Here is a 23,654-nt window from a genome sequence, read left to right as displayed (position 1 = left end):
AACGCTAAGATTTATTCACATACTGAACTTGAAGTATGTGACTAATTCCACTAAAGGACAGTGTGACTATGCCTAGGCCTTAAGTCTTGGCAGGATTGGGGCCAAAGCACAGAGGGATTGTTTTACTTGCCAGTATACTGGATTTAACAAGAAAAAAAATATATGAGCTTCAAAACTTCATCCTCTAATTTTTGGCTTACAAAACTGTACCACTTCTCAGTCCTGTACGTCCTTTGTTAAAAATCCAACATAAACTACAGGATAGTTTACAATATTAAGTTTCATAACTTATTTTTTCTGCAGAACACTAGTTCAAAATTAGTAATTGTATTAGTAAAATGCTCTATGGTTTTCTTAAAGAAAATCACAGAATACAGACATGTATCAGACATATGTTTGAATTTTATTTGAATCCAGTATAAAAGAACACAGTAGAACACTTACAGTTGTAAAAAATTTACCACCATTATATTATGTTATAGAAACATTCCACTTAAGTAGATTAGTATTAGTTCTAATCCAACTCAGGATCATAATAGGCAAAAGTAGTTACCATCAGATGGCAGTTTGGTGGACTGTGTGACATGAGTTAGCAGCTGTACCCTGCTGCTCAGGGGGAACTAACTCATAATGCCATTACCACTACAGGCATTCTTTGCCCTCGTCCAGACTAACCCGCGGCATCGGCGGGTTAAAATCGATTGCTCGGGGATCGATATATCCCGTCTAGTCTGGACGCGGTGTATCGATCCCCGAGCGCGCTTACATCGATTCCGGAACTCCATCAATCCGAACGGAGTTCCGGAATCGACACGGAGAGCCGTGGACATCGATGCAGCGTCGTCCAGACTGGTGAGTACCTCGATTTTAGAAATTCGACTTCAGCTACATTATTCTCGTAGCTGAAGTTGCGTATCTAAAATCGATTTTAATTCCTAGTCTGGACGTGGCCTTAGAGAGACCAAGAATGCAGACAACGAACTACCAAACAACATCTAAATAGATCCTTTCAACAGTGGCATGGCAGAGTTGCTCAATTCCCATACTAGTCGTCGTCTTTGAATAAGGAACTTGGTTCCAAGGCCACCAATCTAGCATTCCACCAGCACTTAAGTTAAAAAATGTTATAATTCAGATATAATTTCATCAATATTACAGGGAGCTATGGAATACAAGTCCCACTGAGAGTCTGAGATTTTTACTCCTAAATCACCTAGGTGCTTTTTAAAACCCTGTATGACTACGGTTCTAATCAAACATATGCCTAAATGTTTTGCTAGATCAGGGTCTAAATCTATAAAGCAGCATATGAACTCCTTTGCTTTCCTTCTAAAATCCAATACTAGTTTTCAAGGAAGTAAAAAGTGTTCCTTATTTTCCCCATACACCTCTACTTCGATATAACACTGTCCTCGGGAGACAAAAAAATCTTACCACGTTATAGGTGAAACCACGTTATATCAAACTTGATTTGATCTGCCAGAGCGCGCAGCCCCACTTACCCAGAGCACCGCTTTACCGCGTTATATCTGAATTCATGCTGTATCGGGTGAAGTTATATCGGGGTAGAGGTGTTCTTTCAAATAGCTTGTATTAAGTCTAGCATTACTAATCCTAATCCACAGCTTCCCAGTGAAAAACTAGGAAATGAAGCATTACTTAAGCCATGTAACTGAGACTGGTCAGTTAATGTTCTTTGTATTTGTTTACATAAGTCTTAAGTAAAATTAGCTCCTGCTCTCTTGGCTTCTTGTTTAGACTTAGGCTGGCTTCTTCCGGGTGTACTCTTACACACATTCCAGAAAGAGTGTCCTATAAAATGTAAGGAAGTACCCGGTGTTTCTAACAATTTCCCAGTCTGATAACTCATTTGCCAGTTAAAGCACCAGTCCTGCACTGAGAACGATGGAGGCAATGACGATGGAACCCACATGGAGCATCCCGGAAGTCAACGGAACTCCATATGAGCACAAAGGTCTGCTCTTGTAAATTTCAGTATATGATCAGAGCCTAAAATTATTAACTTTGTTAGCATTAGTACTGTTATCTTATAGTGACAATACTAATGCTAACAAAGAGAGATTGGAGTAACAAACCAATATAGTATGTAAGGTTACCACCCCCTCCTCCATGCCTTGCAAGTTTTCAATTTTCTTTTCCTGTCTACATTTATTTCCTCAAATCTTTGTATTCTCATGTGTAATATTAATATACAATTTTCCATTCTTGTGATTTGTGTGTTAGCATAATCATCACCTCCACTTCCTGCCATGTTTGAATATGCCAGAATGTTTGAACTTTGTGTTTAACCTTTAACTCTCTCAAAAACCTTTTCCTGAGAAGTGGCTGATAAGAGTACAGGAAGGTACAATATTACCAGAAGTCTTTTCTATAAAATGTTGCATTGGCATTTGAAAGGGGTTTTATTTTAAAACATTAATATGATGTATATTAAAATATACTTGAATGATGTACAGTAAAAGTTCTGAATATTCTCAGAAGTTCACACATACATACTTAGCTTCAAGGACTAAGATGTTCTTACTACAAAAAATGTTTGTAGATATTTAAATCATAATGTGAAAGTACCCTATCTTTAAAGCTATTACATGCACAACAATTTAACATAGAGAAAGCATAAGATGATAGGGAATAGCCAGCATGGATTTGTAAAGAACAAATCGTGTCAAACTAATCTGATAGCGTTCTTTGATAGGATAACGAGCCTTGTGAATAAGGGAGAAGCGGTGGATGTGATATACCTAGACTTAGTAAGGCATTTGATACTGTCTCGCATGATATTCTTATAAACTAGGAAAGTACAATTTAGATCGGGCTACTATAAGGTGGGTGCATAATTGGCTGGATAACCGTACTCAGAGAGTAGCTGTTAATGGCTCCCAATCCTGCTGGAAAGGTATAACAAGTGGGGTTCCGCAGGGGTCTGTTTTGGGACCGGTTCTGTTCAATATCTTCATCAACGATTTAGATGTTGGCATAAAAAGTACGCTTATTAAGTTTGCGGATGATACCAAACTGGGAGGGATTGCAACTGCTTTGGAGGACAGGGTCAAAATTCAACATGATCTGGACAAATTGGAGAAATGGTCTGAGGTAAACAGGATGAAGTTCAATAAAGATAAATGCAAAGTGCTCCACTTAGGAAGGAACAATCAGTTTCACACATACAGAACGGGAAGAGACTGTCTAGGAAGGAGTATGGCAGAAAGAGATCTAGGGGTCATAGTAGACCACAAGCTTAATATGAGTCAACAGTGTGATACTGTTGCAAAAAAAGCAAACATGATTCTGGGATGCATTAACAGGTGTGTTGTAAACAAGACACGAGAAGTCATTCTTCCGCTTTACTCTGCGCTGGTCAGGCCTCAGCTGGAGTATTGTGTCCAGTTCTGGGCACCGCATTTCAAGAAAGATGTGGAGAAATTGGAGAGGGTCCAGAGAAGAGCAACAAGAATGATTAAAGGTCTTGAGAACATGACCTATGAAGGAAAACTGAAGGAATTGGGTTTGTTTAGTCTGGAAAAGAGAAGACAGAGGGGACATGATAGCAGTTTTCAGGTATCTAAAAGGATGTCATCAGGAGGAGGGAGAAAACTTGTTCACCTTAGCCTCCAATGATAGAACAAGAAGCAATGGGCTTAAACTGCAGCAAGGGAGATTTAGGTTGGACATTAGGAAAAAGTTCCTAACTGTCAGGGTAGTTAAACACTGGAATAGATTGCCTAGGGAAGTTGTGGAATCTCCATCTCTGGAGATATTTAAGAGTAGGTTAGATAAATGTCTATTAGGGATGGTCTAGACAATATTTGGTCCTGCCACGAGGGCAGGGGACTGGACTCGATGACCTCTCGAGGTCCCTTCCAGTCCTGGAGTCTATGAGTTAAAAGGAAAACTTCACAATAGAAAAGGTTAGAAGCAGAGTTTATGATTTATGAATTAATCATCATTCTCATCAGTGATATCCAATCTGTGGTCTTCAAGGCTCTTAATTATGGCCACTGGGAACTACTATGTTCAAAATAATTATACTGAATTATAAACTCGAAGTGTTTTACTTAACCTGCTCTGTGATTTTTAAACCCAATCGTTTGAACCAGCTTCATCACTGCTGGCAGGAGCTAGGCAGTGCCATCTCCCAAGCTGCCTCACACAATTTCCCTGGTAGCACCAGGAGCAGTTCTAGTTTGAAAGCCAAGCAATTGATCTATCAGGAATCGATTTATCGCATGTAGTGTAGACGCAAGAAATCGATCCCCGATCGCTCTCCCTTCAACTGCTGAACTCCAGCTCGGTGAGAGGCAGAAGCAAAGTCGATGGGGGAGCGGCGGCCATCCATCTCGTGCTGCGAGGATGCGAAGTAAGTGATTCTAAGGCAGTCTAAGACACATCAACTTCAGCTATGAGAATAGCATAGCTGAAGTTGATATCTTAGATCGATCCCCACCAGTGCAGACCAGGCCCAAGAGTGCTCAGAGCAGCTGTTGTCTTACTTGCTGCAGCTGCTCAGCACTTTCCCTGTTGGTCACCTGCTCCATTGCAGGGAAGGGGAAAAGGTTTTGGCTACTCTATGGACTGATTACCTGCCAGCCTCTGGGAGGAGCTCAGCTGGCTCTTCATGAGCCATGGGGAGTGCCTAACAAAGGAGAGATAGCTCCCTTTCTCCCATTTTACTACCTATGACAACCCCTATTTTGTGGACGGTCAAGCAAATCAGACAGGAGCTCTTCAGCCTGGAGATAAACATCCTTGCGAAGAAAAGAAACTTGCAGAACACATACTGTTAAAATTTGGCCATGTTGACAAATGAAGAAAATAGAAACATTAACCAGCGGAGGTAGAACATATTGCTGAGTCTATGTTCCCTGAACGGTCAGTGAAAGGGGAGAATCGTTGCCCAATGCAAACAAAAACAGTCCATAGAATTCCTCTCTCAGAAAGTCATGAGCACCTTGAAACAGATGAGAAATCCAAACTCAACCTCCCCCGCTCCCCCAAATCCACAGCTGACCTCACTCACCAGCATCTCATCCCAATCCTTCCATTTTTGTGCAAGATTATTGAAAAGGTGGCAGTGAACCACCTTCAGCAATAGCAAGCATCCAGTCTAGATTGAAGCCAGGTCATAACCCAGAAATAGCACTCATGAGTGACCTTCTTGTAGGGTAAAGCCTATGCTGAAATATTCACTCTCCCTCATCCCTTCCAAATACTGTTGACCTATATCTATGTCCTGACAGAAGCAATCAGAACAATGTTAAGCTAAACATTCTCTTGCTTTTTCAATATGCTCTATAGAGTCGTAAATAGCTGTTACTTTTCACCTGCATCGCTGATTTTTCAAATCCCATAGAACTCACTCTTGCCTTGCAACTACAGTTTCTTGCAAGATGAGACGTGTTATAATACCAACAATACAGCAAGCATACATGGTTTTACATATTTTCATTCTGTACAGACAGCACAGTCTCCTAGATCTCAGGGAATAATCGAAATTGAAGAACAGATAAACAGTTGGCTCAAACTGAACCCAGGTGAGATGGAAGTGATATTAGCTGGTTAAAAGATGCATGCACTACAAAGAACTAGGAAGCATCAGCATCGCACACTCAACTGAAGTCATCTGCCCTAATAGTTAAGACTCTGCACAACCTTGAAGTCACTCTGGACTCGTTACTGAGTCTGGACACACTCTAGTAGCAAGAAAATTACATTCACTCTGCCTGGATGGCTGGACTGCTCATCTTAGAAAAGAGACTACTAAGAAGGCATATGATAGAGATCTATAAAATTATGAATGGCGTGGAGAAAGTGAATAAGGAAAAGTTATTTACCTCATCACATAACACAAGAATCAGGGAACACCCAACGAAATGAACAGACAGCAGGTTTAAAACTAACACAAGGAAGTACTTCTTCACCCAACACTCAGTCAACCTGTGGAACTCGTTGCCAGGGGATGTTGTGAAGGCCAAAAGTATAATTCAAAAAAATGATACAAGTTCGTGGAGGATAGGTCTATGAATGTCTATTAGCCAAGATGGTCAGAGACATAACCCCATCTTTCGGTTATGCCTGAACCTCTGACTGCCAGAAGTGATAGAGGATGGATCACTCGATATTTGCCCTGTTCTATTCATTCTTGCTAAAGCAACTGGCACTGGCCACCATCACAAAACAGGATACTGAGCTAGATGGACCACTGGTCTGACCTAGTATGGCCATTCTTATGACCTGGCCCAATCAGCACCTTCAGCTGGACTACTGTAATTCTATCTGGGCCTAAAGAAGAATTTCTGAAAGAGGCTATAGCTGACACATGAATTAGTGGCCCATCTCATAAGTGGGATGCTTCATGATCAGCTTTGGCTCCTCCTCTATACACAATCCATTTCAAGTGCTCATCCACAAGTGGGGAAGGCTGAGGCTAGCTCAATAACTGCCTCTTGTTCTGGAGCTAGCCACAACAGTTATGAATATCTGGTTTGCTAATTTAGCCCTGGTACAAACAAACAACAAAAGAAAAGTCCAAGGCTTTGGAAAGTCCTTCCACATTAAATCAAAAAGAGCCCTACCATGATGTAAAGCTTTTCACTGTCAAAGCATTCTTCAATTAGCTAAAGCAAAAGACAAGACAACATCCATTAAGACAAAAGCCAATAATTAAAACAAGGAAAAAGACTTGGCTGCCCCCCACTAGACAAATCCAAGTGCATGTTACAACCAATGCTCTACTGCTACAATAAGACACACTAGAAATGTTTGTCGTCAGTAGACAGCTTATGGATGCAGCACTGTCTATAGGAAACAAGTGGCAAACAGATAACAGTCTCATCCATAAAAGGCTTAAAGTATTAAGGCACAAGTGAGACTAAGTATTACACACACAGACTAGTGTGTGACTTCAGTTCAAATACTTCACAATAAGGAGGGTTTGGAAGTTTTGTGGAGGAGAGACAAGAAGCTTTAAATGTAAGAGGCTATTCTAGGCTTAAGGGGAGACCTGAGTCAACAGCAAGTGGAAAATAAGCCGGGCACAAAGAGGGACACTTGGGTGGAACATAAGAAAGGATTGAAAAGAAAGTGGAGATAAACGCAGATGTGGAATTATAGGCACTTTCAAAATAAAGAAAGCATTGGTTAGAACAGAGATTTTAGCAGTTGCATTATGAATCAATCTTGGCTGCAAAGATCACATAAATATAGATTAATGTCTTGGAAATCAGGATGTACAGGAAAGGATGAAGTACTCAGAAGAAGCCCTGTACTGGTTAGAGAAACAGGAATGAGTTAGACTGGCAGACAAAAAGATACGTTGTAATATTGGCAGTGACAGAATTGGTGGATGGAAGAACACAAGAGTTTTAGGAGTAAAGATCAGGAGTTTACTTTTCATCATGTGAAGTTACTATATTCGGTTTAGTGACGTAATTCAAGATTAACTAGAGGAAGTGGAGAACTGGAATTGGATAGATAAATATGAGAATCAATCAATGAAGAGGTCATAAAAATAAGTGGCAGGGAATGAACAGAGATCATTCTGGGAAGTATAAAAGAAGAAAGAGGAAAAGAAAGGCAGAGAACAAGGAAAAGGAACAAAGTAGTGGAGTAGAGAGATTTAAAGCATGACTGAAATAACTTGATTTTAAAAAAGCCTTCATTGATTTAAATCCAGTCAAGGCTTTGTAAAACTAATCTGAAAACTGGTGATATTGCAACTTTTGATTAAAATGCATAGTAAACTAAAATATGAAAGAATTTTTTCATGACACTATCAGTAGGGTATAATAATTTATAAAACTGCTGTATGCAAAAATCCAAATATTGAAAATTAAGGCCCTGGTCCTGCAAATGCTTAAACAAATACATAATTTTCCTCATAGAAATAATCCCATTGTTTAAAGTTAAGTAAGTGTTTGCAGCATCAGGGACTCAGTGTATTTTTATTAAGAACCTGTCATCCAGTGGCATAAAATCTGTGTCACTTCAACAGTGAAACAATTTTGTTTTAACAATAAAAAGTTATTTAAACTTTCAGTAACAACAATTTTTTAATACAGGCCAAAGTTTTCAAAAATTGGAACCCATAATTAGGCTCTTCAGCCTGCTTTTAGCCATTTAAGGGTGGGATTTTTAAAGAGTGCTTAGGACACGAGTGGGCAAACTTTTTGGCCTGAGGGCCGCATCAAGTTTCCAAAATTGTATGGCAGGCCAGTTAGGAGAGGCTGTGCCTCCACAGACAGCCAGGTGTGGCCCAGCCCCCACCCCTATCTGACCCCTCCTGCTTCTCACCCCCTGACAGCCCTCCCGGGACTCCTGCCCCATCCAACCTTCCCCCCATGCCCTGACCCCTGACATCACCCGAAACCCCTGCCCCTGACTGCCCCCCACCACCCCATCCAACCCCTCAGTCCTTTCTGACTGTCCCTAGGGACCCCTGCCCCATCCAACCACTCCTTCTCCCTGTCCTCTGACCCCTCCCATCCAACTTCCCCTCCTTTCTGACTGCCCCCCAAGGACCCCTGCCCCATCCAGCCACCTCTTCTCTCTGACCAACCCCAGAACCCCTGCCCCTGACTGCCCCCTGCTGCCCCATCCAACCCCCCCCGTTCCTGACTGCCCCCCGGGGACCCTTGCCCCATCCAACCACTCCTTCTCCCTGTCCCCTGACCGTCCCCAGAACCCCTAACCCTGACTGCCCCCCACCACCCAACCCAACCTCCCCCTTCCTGACTGCCCACCCGGGACCCCTGCCCCCATTCAACCCCTGTTCCCTGCCCTCTGACCACCCCACCCCCTATCCACACCCCTGCCCCCTGACCACCACCCCAAACTCCCTTGCCCTCTATCCAACACCACTTGCTCCCCTACTGTGCTGCCTGGAGCATCAGTGGCTGGCAGTGCTACAGCCGTACTGCCTGGCTGGAGCCAGTCACGCCACCATGCAGCACAGGGCAATCGATTAGGCCCCAGTTCTGCAGCTGTGCTGCCCCAGGAGCTTGCAGCCTGCTGCCCAGAGCACTGCACTGGCGGCGGGGCTAGCTGAGGCTGTGGGGTACGGGGAACAGCAGGGGAGGGGCTGGGGTTAGCCTCCCAGGTCAGGAGCTCAGGGGCTGGCAGGAGGGTCCCGCCGGGACGTAGTTTAGCCACCTCTGGCTTAGGAACATATGTCCCATTGACTTCAAACTGCAAAAGATGATAGTTGAAGCATTTCAGCTCTTTACTTGTGGAAGTAAAGTATAACGATGGCGAGGTTGGCCACAAATAACATCATCATCTAGCTTTTAGTCATCGCTTTTCACTAGCAGATGTCAAAGCTCTTTACAAAGGAGGGACAGAGCACAGGCTACTAGCTTTTCAATTTTGTGTTTGTACAGTCTCATAATAGGGTATATTAATGAGGCCTTGGGCTTGTCTTTTTCAGCACAGATGAGCATTTTAAGTACGAAGCTTCTTAGTAGAAAAAAAAAAACCTCTGCATAAAATCTGAAATGTTAACAACAATTAGTAAAAGCAGCAAAGAGTCCTGTGAAAACGTCCGCTTTGACAATTTAAGGTCACAAAATGGAGGTGAAGAACTAGCAATAGGTAAACAAGAAATTTGATTTAAATTTACAAAAAAATAAATGTAAGAGTAATAATAAAAGTTTTAGTCATGATTTTTATCCACTCTAGAAAGTAGAGCTCCAAAAGGGTGCTGATAAAAGTGTGGGCAGATAGGAAAACCATCAAAACAAAATGAAGAACTGTTTGAAAACACAAGGAAAAGGAAAAAGAAACAACACTCAAGGCAACTGAATTACAGAAGAGAATTACTCTTGCCTTTTGTTGAAAGCAACCTGAGCAGAAAAAGAGTAGGGTGAAAGACAGACTGCAAGGGACTGAGAAGAGTTGGGAAAGTGAAAAGTAAAGGCCAACTGGTCCTAATACACCAGTATCTTTGATCCTATATAAAATACATGCATTTTCAATTCATGTACATTTGTGCTTTAATGCAATTTCTGTATCGATAGGGTCTGAAAGCAAGACAATTTAACCCACATTCTGAAACTGGGACTGAACAGTTTATAGTTTCTGGTAAAGCTCATCTATTTAGTGTATTTATATATTTTTGTTATCAATAGAGTACCTTATGCATATTACGAGACACTTGGCACTGACAACATAGCAATCTAAAGCTCCTGTCTATATTGACCTTAGAATAGGTGTTTAAAAAAAGATCTCTTTATATACAGAATCGTTTATATTTTACAAATGTGAAACACAAAATAATGAAAACAGAACATAAACAATATGAAACAAAACAAAAAAAAACAAAAAAAAAACAAACCATCCTGCAGTGGCAATTCCTGTCCCATGAGGCTGGGCTAAGCTACTCACTCCAGGCTTTGCAACCTGGCACATGGGGTTGCAGCACAACTGACTAATTTGGCCTGGCCACCCCGCCTGCCATCAAGACTAAGGAATGGCTGGGTCGAATTTGAGTGATGCTACAGCCTGTGCACCAGATTGCAAAACCGAAAGTGGGGAGCTTGGTCCAGCCCTGGGGGGACAAAAGCAGCCACTGTCAGGGAAGTGCAAGGCAGGCTCACTCTTAATCCTCCACCCCACCCAGGGTCTCCCAAACCCTGGGACAAGGACCAGACATCCCAACCCTCAGGCCTCTCACCCCTCTGGCAGGAGAGGATTAGTGGGAGAGGCTGGGGTTCCTGGGACTAATGGGGGGCTGGAGCTCAATGGAGGATGGATAATATTTAAGGGGGTATGAGAGGGGTTTCTGGGGTTAACAGGAGTTTATGGGAGATGAGGCTCAAAAGGAGAGGGGGGAATATGGAAGGGAGGATGGAAGTGCCTGAAAGGAGTCCTTGGAGACACAGAGAAGGGGACCAGAGAAGGAAGCAGCAGGGGTTGGGAAGATCCATGGTGCCCCATGGTATTGATCTCACTAAATAGGGACAGAGAAGTGGAGATTATCTGGGAGCTGAAGTACCAGATACATTTCAAGGGGGGGAACTGAACTGTCCACAGTGTCCAGGGTATTTTGGGATGGCTAACTGTTGTCGGGGTTGGTGAGTGTCTCAAGACATGGAACGCTTAATGCATAATTCTAAAGAAAAAAATAATACAGTATTGATAAACTGGAATTTATTCAGTTTTTATTTGTACACAGACTGAGGTATTTTATTAATGTAAATATAATAAAGAGAAATAAAATATCTTAACGGATAAAACAAAAGAAATATCCCCAAAAAATCAAGGATTGAAGAATGTCCTACTTAAATATACTTGTAACCAAAGGGGAGTTCTAATACAGTGGGACTTCCTAGTATTAGAGCATGAACCAGAACCCCCATCTATTCCAACAAATTATAGGTCTCATCCTAGCTCTGGCTAGCTTTTGACGTCATGTTACTATCACCTCAGATACTACAGTGATAAAGTTCATATAAGTAATAATCAGGGCTGGCCAACCTCATGTTATTTGGATGACTCCATAGTTACAGTGGCTCATACCACTCCATTTTTTAGCACATGCTGGGGATGAGGACTCAAAGCTCCTTTCAACCATGACCAAATTTTCATACCATTACTTCATTCCTGTTTTCACCTCCCTTAAATTAACAAGTCAATTTCCTTCTTTGAGCCACCCATAATAAGATAAACAATTGGCATATAGTAGAAAACAGAGAAAACCCCACAACCTAGGGAGGTTGTGGAATTTCCATATCTGGAGATATTTAAGAGTAGGTTTGATAGATGTCTATCCAGGATGGTCTAGACAGTATTTGGTCCTGCTATGAGGGCAGGGGACTGGACTCGATGACCTCTCAAAGTACCTTCCAGTCCTAGAATCTATGAAAAAAATAATTAACTCCTACAGTCTGAAAGCACTGACATAAGTACAGAGTTTGTTACACAGTATGAAAATACTATTGACTGAAAAACTGACTTAACTGTGTATAAGCTGAATTAGCTTGAAAAGTCTTAAAGAACAGTTAAGGTAACATTTTTAGCCCCTCCCAAAATGAGAATTCACACACCAAGGAGTATGAGCACTGTTGAAGAAATAGCTCAAACATCCATGAAACAGTTCTTTGGAGATTCTTGATACTAGTACATAAAGCAGCGCACAAAGGCATACCAGTTGCATGCTGGGTAAGAAAAATGATCTGCCAAATCAACTGTTGTAATAGAGAACAGTTCAGTTTATTATATAACCTCCTACCAGAGTTAAATATACTTGACAGTATCCTTTAAAGTGTAATATTTTAGGACTGTTCATTCTTTATAACAGATTATAACTAATAACTGTGTTAGTACACAACACTTAGGCCATGTCTACATCTAAAATTTTGCAGCGCTGGTTGTTACAGCTGTATTAGTACAGCTGTATAGGGCCAGCGCTGCAGAGTGGCCACACTTACAGCAACCAGCGCTGCAAGTGGTGTTAGATGTGGCCACACTGCAGCGCTGTTGGGCGGCTTCAAGGGGGGTTCGGAGAACGCGAGAGCAAACCGGGAAAGGAGACCAGCTTCGCCGCGTTTGCTCTCGCGTTCCCCGAACCACCCTGCAAACCGCAGGGAAGGAGACCTGCTTGCTCGGGGTTCCGGGAACGAGAGAGCAAACCGGGAAAGGAGACCAGCTTCGCCGCGGTTTGCTCTCGCGTTCCCCGAACCACCCTGCAAACCGCAGGGAAGGAGACCTGCTTCCTCGGGGAACGCGAGAGCAAACCGCGGCGAAGCTGGTCTCCTTTCCCGGTTTGCTCTCGCGTTCCCCAAACCACCCTGCAAACCGCAGGGAAGGAGACCTGCTTGCTCGGGGTTCCGGGAACGCGAGAGCAAGCCGGGGAAGGAGACCAGCTTGATTACCAGAGGCTTCCTCCTTCCACGGAGGTCAAGAAAAGCGCTGGTAAGTGTCTACATTGGATTACCAGCGCTGGATCACCAGCGCTGGATCCTCTACACCCGAGACAAAATGGGAGTACGGCCAGCGCTGCAAACAGGGAGTTGCAGCGCTGGTGATGCCCTGCAGATGTGTACACCTTCAAAGTTGCAGCGCTGTAACTCCCTCACCAGCGCTGCAACTTTCTGATGTAGACAAGCCCTTAGTACTCTGTTACTTGTCTGGGAAAGTTAAGATATTTTACTGCCATGTTTCCTTGGAGATGTAAATGTAGACTGTGTTGGTCCCAAACACTCACACCAGAAAAAGCATATGCTTCAAAATAATCACATTTAACATGTGAATGTATAGCATATTTCTGCTCAGTTAAGAGTTTACACCTGAGGCAGAATCTGAACAATTGAAGCTCCTGTTTGTAAAGTGTGGTAACTGTTCTCTGCAAGCATGAGCTATACACATTTAGTTTATAGTACAGTATTAGTAAAATTATCTTGCATTTATATAGCACACTTCATCCAGAAAGGTCGCAAAGCACTTTATGTTCTGCATAGAATTACTCAACCCACCTCTAAAACAAACTAGTCTTTACATTTATTTTTGTTTTGGGGGAGAATATTGGTTCTCTTCCCTATATTTGAAAGAGTGTAGGGTTTCAACAGATCAGATTTCATTTCAAAGTTTTTTGGCTATCAGGCCAACAGAGCAAGTAAAAAAGTTGCTAGCTAAAATCTGAGCTTTAATACCCTAAATTTAAAACAGCCCACATGCAAAAAGAATACATTTAACACCACCACCTTACTCAGACTGTTGCTTATGTACTGAGATTTGAATGTTAGTAATGACAGTTTTTAGTGTTTTCCCCTCTTTCTTTTTGAAAAAAAATGTATAAACTTGCAGAGCAAACAAACTATTAGAGAGTGAGCCACAGTCTATTCCAGGGGTTCTCAGACTTCTGTCCTGGTGACCCCTTTCACACAGCAAGCCTGAGTATGAACCCCCCCTTGTACATTAAAAACACTTGTTTATATATTTAACACCATTATAAATGCTGGAAGCAATGCAGGGTTTGCGGTGGAGGCTGACAGCTCGTGACCTCGCATGTATTAACCTCAAGACCCCTTGGGCGGTCCTGACCCCTAGTTTGAGAACCCCTGGTCTATTCCTTCTGTGCATCAGATGTGTTTACAAAGTTCTAATCAGTTGCACCTGTGCAACCACATTAAGGTCACTCAGGGTTGCACAGGTGTCAACTCAAGGCACAATTCAAAGAAAATGAATGTGCACAGAGTACTACTAAGGTCAAAATTCAAGATAAGATACAAAACCAGGCAACTCACAAGACCACACCTGCAGGACTGAATACAAGTAAAAGTTATGCTTTTCTAATGAACTGAGCATATTTGATAGTACAAATACACACACAATGGAACCGCACTTCTATTTAAAAAAAAAAATTTGCAGTTCTATCCAGCAAAATATTTTCAACAAATTTGACTTTATTTTCTTCCCTCCTACTGTAGATTTTCAGTCCATGCCCCCTTGTATGCCCTTTCCAACTCTGCTGTCCTATCAGCCTTAATGGTACCATTTCCCTAGCCCCCTTTCCCTGATTCTTGCAATCTAAGGTACTTATCTGATCATCTTATAATCTTTAATGTATTTATCCTCAGCACCCCTATAAGGTAAGGAAGTACTACTATTCCCCTTTTACCGATGGAGAACTGAGGCACAGAGACTAAGTAACTTGCCCAAAGTCACACAGGAAGTCTGCAGCAGAGCAGGGAACTGAGTCAGTCCAACGCTTGCTCTGAAACCAGTGAACCAACCTGCTCCATGTAATTAATACCTAAAACTATTCAGATTTTTTCTAGGCAGTCAGGTATAAGTTCCAACCTGGAAACTGTTTAAACTGAAGGCCATAAACATGCATAAGACCTACACCTCCCTATTCAGATAACATTAAGTCAAAGCTAAATGGCTCACGTAATTCTTTCAGTCAGAAAACTTAATGCAGTTCCTCCAACATTAGAGAAACACCTACACATTCTAGATGCTTCTGCAACTCCTTTGAAGGGGAAAGTACTCTTCAATGTTAAGAAAATGAACCAAGTTTCCTTCCGTCACAGTTTTAAAATCCTGGTGCTCTACCTACCACTAACGGGAAAGTCTTTTTTGGCAAAATAGTATACCAATTCATAAGTAAATGTTTACACAAATAATTAGGTTTCATCATATATCAAGAGTTCCTTAAGTCTATAAAAAGTTATTTTAAATAGTTTTTCAAAGTCATAATTCTAAAGATCTCCTTAACATTTATTAGAAATAGAGCCTTGCTCATACCTCTTGTACTTATTCATTTCAATGTCTGTACAGAAAACCAACTCACTTGAAAAACCTGAAATTTCTAACCTCTCCAATTTATATATGAAATAAATGTAAAGACATTTATGCAAAGCAAAAGATAAAAAATTAACTATAATATGAGTATTTTAAAACCCTGCATGTCTGACCATAGTCACTAGGATTCTGCTATTTATTGTTTTAGGTCTAATCTAAGCTCATTCACTTTTGAAAAAGATTGCTGCCCATCAGTTTCCAGAGATGTTTAATTATACTTCAGTTATAAAAAAAAGTTGCAGCATGGATTATTTTCAGACTGCCAGCATACTTTGGACCTTAGTGATGATATTTTAACTATTTCTCCATTTTGAGAATAGTAGTTATATTCTAGGCAGCAAATATCTGAGCTACCACATTTTTGGCATTAAGGATTATGAATTAATTATACTGTGTGTTCTCACAGATCTATAAGACAACTAAGAACAAGGATTTGTGGGGCTCCAAACTCCACTTGACCTTTATAAAGATATTTTTATATTATGCTAATTATTCATAGAACAGTTTTTACAGAAAAGACACTGTCTCTCATCACAAGCTACTGTTAAAGTCAAGCGTTGACAGACTATTATTTTGACAGGTTGTTGGAATCAAAGAAAGTGCACACTTCCACAGGCTCAAAAGTTTCCTTGTTCTAAGATTTACTGATTTTCCACAAAGCTCCTGGCTTGCTGAAGAAATTGTTGTCTGTTATGTGCATCATCAGTTCTGCAAAACTGGGCCCAAGAAACATGAAATAACAATTTAGAGTCATGGAGTTTTTAGAAATACACTAAATTTTGAATGTTTGATGTGCTTGGCACTACTATAACCAGCATTTCATTCTCTATTAAAAGCAGAGACTTTTTATGCATATAGGTGATGCCCTAAACTTTTCCTATACTACCAGCAATCTACAAAAATTGTTCTGTTGGCTTATTATATATTTACCCTGTGGTATAGTCACCCTCTATTATTCTGGTGATAAAACTTCTTTCCTTTTGTAATCCAGCCAGAGCTACTAAGAAAAGTCACAGCCTGCACTTGAATATCCTCTCCTTCCCCCTGCCACACTTTTCCCTTTTACAATTAATAATTAAGCTAGGGAATAAAAAGACACTCATTTTTTTCATACCTGTGATTCAATTTTCCCCATGGCTTGATAGGGACACCAGCAGTTTATTTTTATTACAAAAATCAATAGAACACCACCTACAACTTTGCAATCAGCCTTTACTATTGCAAGTAGCATTTTTCATCATCTCAAATATTTAAGCCTATGCAGTATCACCATATATATTATAATCAATTGTTACATACCTGTATGCCACTACATCTTTTATTTACATAACATTGCCTATTCTAAAATATCCCAAGATTCTTCACAACTTTATACTGATAAAAGATTTCCTTGGAGATATCTAGAGGTGGATGAAGTTAACAACCCAACTGTAATAGCACAGAGGAACACAACAGCTGAAAATAACAAACAAAGAATATATTTTTCTACTAGAACTACCAGAGTGACTTTAGGTAAGTTGAATTTTTACCCAAGGTAACACCTCTATACTTGTACAATAATGCTAAGTGATCTTTAAACCCCTTCATTTCTGGTTTAAATTTTTTAAAATTTGCTGGGAATTTATCAGTTTTTATTCAATAAATTTAAAAACAGTAGAAAATTGATAAAAACAGAAAAAGGAGAGCAGATGTGAGGGGGTATTCATTATGAGATAGCTGACTAAACCTTTTGCTTCCTACAGAAGTCAGGCCACCTCAGCTGCCAGGACACAGCTCCCTGACCATCTTGCTCCCACTATGTACAAGGGAAGTGAATGGGACTGTGCTGAAGGGCCAAGGTCAGGTATGGAGCAGAAGGCTGCAACTTTTGAGTACTGGCCCTCTTGCAGGACAGTGCCCCCTACTTACTCCACCAGCCCTGTTCGCTTCCCCTGTGGAAAATTCCTGGGTCCCAAAAAAGCCAAAATTCACATTTAAAAAAAAACAAACAAAAACCACACCCAAATACTGGCTTTTCCAAAAATCTGGGAAATTTTCATTAAAAAAATTGGCAAAAACCAATAACGAAGGGTCGTAGAGATCATTAACAGCAGCAAAAGCAACACAAAGACCATAAACTGTTCAGTTTTAGCTCGAGCAGACTCCAACAATATAGTTCTCCCTAACACCATGCTGAGGCATTAGTTCAGTACTGATTAACAGGGAATAGCAACAACTACTGAATCATCATTTTCTGCAGCACATAAGTGTTTCTGAGGCTACATCTACACTACAGCCAGGATCAACACTGACCACCAGTGGATTGATTTCAATTTAGCGGGTCTAGTGAAGACTCCCCAAAATCAACAGCAGATCTCTCTCCAGTCAACCCCTGTACTCTATCCCCTGATGAGAAGACTAAGGTAAGTTGACCAGAGAAACTCTCCCGTCGACCCCCTGCAGTGTCAACCCTGCGGTAACTCGATCTAGGGTATGTTGACTCTAGCTACTTTATTCACGTAGCTGGAGTTGGGTAGCATAGGTCTACTTATCCCGATAGTGTAGACGAAGCCTGAGACGTTTCCCATCCAATTACTGACCCAGCTACTTGCTGCAAACGCAAACAGTATCAAGTTTTTTAAAACCACACCTGTCCAACTTTTATCCTACTATTGTTATATTGAAGATGAATGTTTTCTTAGTCTTTTCCAGTTTAATACAGTTTTTCTTTTCTGCTTGTTTACTTAGTGTAAATGGCTGTATATAAGATATTGTTAAGATCAGTCTCCCCTGTACTGTCAGTTATGCCTCTGTGTGGATCTCTCTCTCATCAATAGGAAATGGGATTTTGGTTTCAAAGCCATAACAGTTGGTAGGGAGTCACAGGGACCAGTGAAGTACTACTACTTTTAACTCACTCTTTAGAAATTACTAGATTTCCAGAGTGTACTCCTTTAATTTTTCAAAAATTACAGGCTCAAAACACACATCATAATTGAAAGGAATAATCTTAACCAAACCTTTAATACTCTCTCTGAAGCCTGTTGAATATAGTTCAGAATGAACTAAAAGGCTATTGGTTGGGGAGGGGAGGGAGGACAGGAGGAGAAATCAACTGATGGACAAAAGTATAGACATGGGCCCTACCTTAATTAAAATGGTAATTAAAACCAGCTTTCAAATCTCAGATATTGCAGATAAGCTCACAGTTAAATGTGTTATAATTTAGTTTTTATGACAATCAGTAAAATCAACCAAGACCAGTTTTACCTTTAATCATACAACAATTGGAAGTTACAGAGCAAAGCTTCATCTCAGTTAAACAGCTGTTTGTGCTGCACTGTGGTAAAGCGTAGCTTAAGTCTATAAAAAGGAAGTAGACAAATACAACAAATTTACATCGTGACTTAATTGTCCAAAGCTATTGCTTCCACTTGTGTGGTCAAAACTGTTTGTTCAAATATAGCTCTATCTTCCAGCATAAAACATATTATTTAGCAGCGCATAGAACAAGCGAAAGAATAGAACTCATTTCTTCATTAAAAAGGACTACAAAGTTCATATAATGAGGTCAATAATCCAATGACAAAGCAGATATGGTGCAATTGACTTCAATACAAGTATAATGGCTTACTAATATCTTTGGAAGTGACTATGCTTTTGGGATAAAATTACTTGTGGACTAAATCTAAATGAAGAAAAGTTGTCAAAACTAATGCTTTTACCTTAACTTTAGTTTTGCATAAGCAACTGAACAATCTTCACAATACTGTTATCAAATTCTAATAAATGCAATAACTACTAAAACCTCATCCACATTTGGAACTGAACAGCACTTGTTTAAATGGTTTACACCAAAACAGTGTGTCTGGACAACGAAAATCAAGCACAACTGTTTTTAAAACAGTTTGACTTTCATGGGTTTTTTTTTCTTTTTCTTTCAAGGCTCCATCTACAAGGGAAATAAGCAGTTTGAATGAGACAGCATTCTCTTTCCAGAAATGTCAACAGGTACTACATTCTTTTTAGGAAAGTTGTGTACTATGTTTATTCAGGCTGTCATATATGCTTTCTTATTCTGACTACTTAACTATATTGTAAAATTCCAATAAAACTGAAATCTATATGCTTGTTAACTTAAATTGTAAATCAAATTAGATTACTTATAGTTTTACTGACAGACTTTATCTACAGTCAAACAGGCAGGTAAATGCATCATCCATTCAAAGATATTTTGCTTAGCTAAATAATCAGCCCAGATTCCAAACAAGTCACAATACCATGTCATAACCACAGGATTGTGTTGCCAGCCTGTCCGTCTACCAGTCATGCTAAAGAAAAGTTTTTTTCTAATGTAAGACAGGTCCATGTGAAGGCCAATCCCTTCAAAGCTACACCAATCTGGAAATTCGGTGAGTCATAACCACAATTTTCATCTGATCTTTAAACTGCAGTTTGAGATGTCAAAGTCAAATGCAAATATAATAAATATATGTAAAATTTTGAAAAGCTACATGATTTGATCCCAGCATGCATACCTCTCTCTCACACACAGACCAGCCAGTACAGTGCTTCAAAGTAGATAACATCAGAGTTCATATCATGTTCAGAAAACACAAGTTGCAAAGAAAAATGAGATCAGCCTCTTACCTCTGGGGTTGTTAGAGTCTCAAATGCTTCCCAGGTTAATTATACCATAAATGCGTAAGTTTTCCCCAGGGTAAAGTCACTTTGAAAACCCCCACCAAAGCAGTGACAGTAGGAGTGAGCCTGAAACACTTCTCATGCCATAAAACAAATACCTTTCTTCATAAGACTGAATAGTAAAATAAGGTATTTTGCCCAGCAGTGAAAATAAACTCCCTCCAGCCACACACAGGTGTCTCCATACCTTGGATGTCACCATACCACCCACACTGTGCTCCTCTTTCAACCCCCTCCTCATCACACTCAGAAATACCCCTCTGCCCCCACACCTCACCCCCAAATGCTCCCACCCAGATACTACACCTCCAGACCCCTCTGCCCCATCCATGCACCATACCCAGAAATATCCTTCATCCACTGCCCCCATACCCCACCCTCAAATACCCCTCTGCCCCCGGACTACAGCTCCAAATGCCCCCACCCATTCACTACATCCCAAAATGCCCCCTGCTCCGCCCTCTGCTCCTCTTTCAACCCCCTCCTCACCACGCTGAAAAATACCCTTCTTCCCCCCACACCTCACCCCCAAATGCTCCACCCAGACACAACACCTCCAGACCCCTCTGCCCCAAGCATGCACCATACCCAGAAATACCTTTCATCCACTGCCCCCATACCCCACCCTCAAATACCCCTCTGCCCCCGGACTACAGCCACAAATGCCCCCACCCATTCACTACATCCCGAAATGCCCCTGCTCCACCACAGCCCCCAAAATCCCTCAGCTTCCCACCCCGGCACCACCGTCTCCAATACAGCTCAGCCCTCTACCCGCCGCCCCATACCCGCAAATGCCCCCCACCACAAATAACCCTCGCCTCCCACTCCTGCCACCCCCTCACCCGTCCAGCTCGCTGTATCTCCCACTGCCCCCCCACGCCCCGCCCCCCACCTCCGCACACGGGGGCCCCGTCCCCACCACCCACACCCCTTCCCGCCCTCGGGTGCGTCCGCTGGGGAAGCCCAGCCCGTCCCCTCCCAGGCGGCTGCTACTCACTGGAGTCCAGGGAAGGTCTGGAGGGAGCCCCGGTGAGGAGGGGACAGCACACAGCGTGGCTCCCCTCTCAGAGCCGCCGTCGCCTCGCCCACTCCGCGCACAGCGCAGCGGCCCGGCTGACTGATGACTTTTTTTTTTTAAAAATGAAGAAACTTTATTCGTTTCCCGCATAAACAACAGCAATGGGCGAGCAACTGGACCTCGACCACTGCGCATGCGCTAATGCCCCCCCCCCGCACCTCCAATCAGGTCGCCCAGAAGCCAGGGAGAGCCGTTCTCCTAAAGGTATTGGTCAATGCAGGGTGGCAGGGGCTAGGCCATAGGCCTCAAAGCATCGTGGGACGTGTAGTCTCTAGAAGGGCAATCCTTTTGAGCTCTAGCCACTGAGAGGAAAGTGCATTCTGGGATTTGTAGTCTCGGTGCGTCGAACCGCGGGGCTAAGGCACCTGCGTGGTGGTAATGCAGTGGCATGCTTGTTGAGTGCGGCCAATCGCTAGTGTCCAAAAAGCACTAGGCAAGTCTCCTGAATAATGAATTGGCCGCAAAACCATGAGCGTCTAAAAATAGTAAATTCTGGGCTTTTTGTATTTGCTTGGAGGTTTTCCAGTTGATTAAGGTTCCCATTTCCAAGCTTTTCTTCCCAGGCACCCGAGCAGGGCATTGATTATGTTAAATGAAAACTGACGTTCTCACATAAGCGAAATCATGAAAGTTGGCAACAGTCTAGACCTACTTTACAGACAGGACCACATTTCTGTATTGGACAAGGGCAACACCTTGCTTGTTTTGACACCCATGGTCTCTACAGGGCTTCACCTCTGTACTGGAACTGGAAGGAGAACTGCTTGAGAACAAGTGACAGCAATTCCTTTTTAATGGATGTGTAGATGTATAGAAAAAAAAGTTGTACAGAGCCTTATCTCAAGGATGCAGAAGGGAAGGATGTGCATGCTGGGCAGCGACTTCTTTGTAGAGCCAAAGGTCAGATTTGGATGCTGCACAGCCTATTGAGGCCTGTCGTCTCTGACTGGCCACTTCTGTCAATTGGATCATTATGAATCACGGCATGCTACAGCCCCTCCTAGGGTGACCAGATGTTCTGGTTTTATAGGGATAGTCCTGATATATATTACCTCCCCTCTCCTTGTCCTGATTTTTCATACTTGCTATCTGGTCACCCTAGCCCCTCATCTCTGTGAGGTCACACTGCTGTGTTATATTACAAGTCAGAAAATGCTTTCAAATTGTAAAGTGCTGTATAACAGATATTAATGCACAATAATTTGATAGTTGATGGATCACTTGATGATTACCTGTTCTGTTCATTCCCTCTGGGGCACCTCTTACTGGCCATTGTCAGAAGACAGGATACTGGGCTAGATGGACCTTTGGTCTGACTTGGAAGGGCCATTCTTATGTTCTTATTTATATAGTACCTACAAAGGAAAACTTGTTTTTACCATTAACAGTAAAACTGCCAAACGAAAGAATTTCTACAAAGTGCAGCATCTTAAATGGTCAAGTGGTGGTTCATTACCCTAACTCCTTCACAGTCCCATAAATCCATGATGGGCTGCTCTTAGAAAAATTGTAAATTTGCTCTAGTCATTTTTCCTATGAAGTTATAGTATAAATAGTCATTGCATATATAATACAATGAGAATCCTGGTGAGTGACTTCTTCTCATTAATAAAATCTCCAGTTGTCTCCTGCTGCAGCAAACACACAGAAGAAATCACTGGATACTAACACTGGAATCATGGTGACCATTCATGTGAAGACACATCAGCCATATTACTAGTATTGGATGATGGTATCACAATGCTCAGGTGGTCAGTATTACCAACTTTAGGAGTTCAAAAATCATGAGTCATATCTCAAAATCGTCAGATTGCCTTAAAAATCATGAGATTTTACAGATATTTAAGGTTCTTTTTATTTGTTTTCTGGTTTATGGGCATTTGGTAACTTTTGGGGATTTTTCTCTGCCAGCATGATAACTATAAACTTTCCTTCTTTAAAATGAAACCTGAGATGGTCATATAATTACCTGATTTCAGGAGCGAGGGCTTTAAGAAAAACATATACTATCATAAGACTCATGATCAAATCATGAGATTTGGCATCACTCAATATTATAATTAACATTTTTGTTGCCAGATCACCTAGAGGCCTCAACATGGTTGAGGCTCCTTTATGATAGACTGTTCAAATATACAGTAAATGACAATGCCCACTACAAAAGTTTTACAATCTAAAAAACTGCAGAAATGCTAGTTTCCTGGAGATCTCCCTGCCTCACCATATTAATTCATATGGAGAGAGAGAATTAGGAAATATTTACATCGTTTCAGATCTTACCACAGGTTCTTTCAAGTGTGCTTGACAGCAAATTCCAATTGTAATACTTCGCATTAATATAACACTTTTTATCTTGAAAGCATTGCATGATATAAACATCCATTCATCCTCAAGACAGTCAGGCGAAGCATCTATATGCAATAATGGTGTGACGGATTAGTGGTGATAAAAATATGCTTCTTATTTCCAGGCCACAGTCACGTGATAAAGGCACTAATGGTTACAGTAAATATATTATTAATCTCATTTTCTAGATGGGGAACTGAGGCAATTCAGGTCTGATCCAAACTTC

General features: G+C 41.5%; 1 protein-coding gene across 7 annotated transcripts in view; it reads right to left on the bottom strand.

Moving 5' to 3' along the window:
• The window catches only part of PLEKHA1 (pleckstrin homology domain containing A1), a 90,982-nt gene extending 69,797 nt beyond the window's left edge, over positions 1-21,185 (bottom strand). For 2 of the 7 annotated variants that reach the window (XM_030568774.1, XM_030568777.1), the window contains exon 1: positions 21,002-21,184. The gene's annotated coding sequence lies outside the window, so the exon portion shown is untranslated. Of the gene's footprint in view, positions 1-19,947; positions 20,059-21,001 lie in introns of those variants that run through there. The other 5 variants (XM_030568778.1, XM_030568780.1, XM_030568779.1 and 2 more) reach the window with 4 other exon arrangements.
• Between the last annotated feature and the right edge of the window lie 2,469 nt (positions 21,186-23,654).

The sequence above is a fragment of the Gopherus evgoodei genome, chromosome 7 (assembly GCF_007399415.2).
Source record: "Gopherus evgoodei ecotype Sinaloan lineage chromosome 7, rGopEvg1_v1.p, whole genome shotgun sequence".
NCBI classification, from domain to species: Eukaryota; Metazoa; Chordata; order Testudines; family Testudinidae; genus Gopherus; species Gopherus evgoodei.
This window is presented reverse-complemented; position numbering and strand designations above follow the sequence as displayed.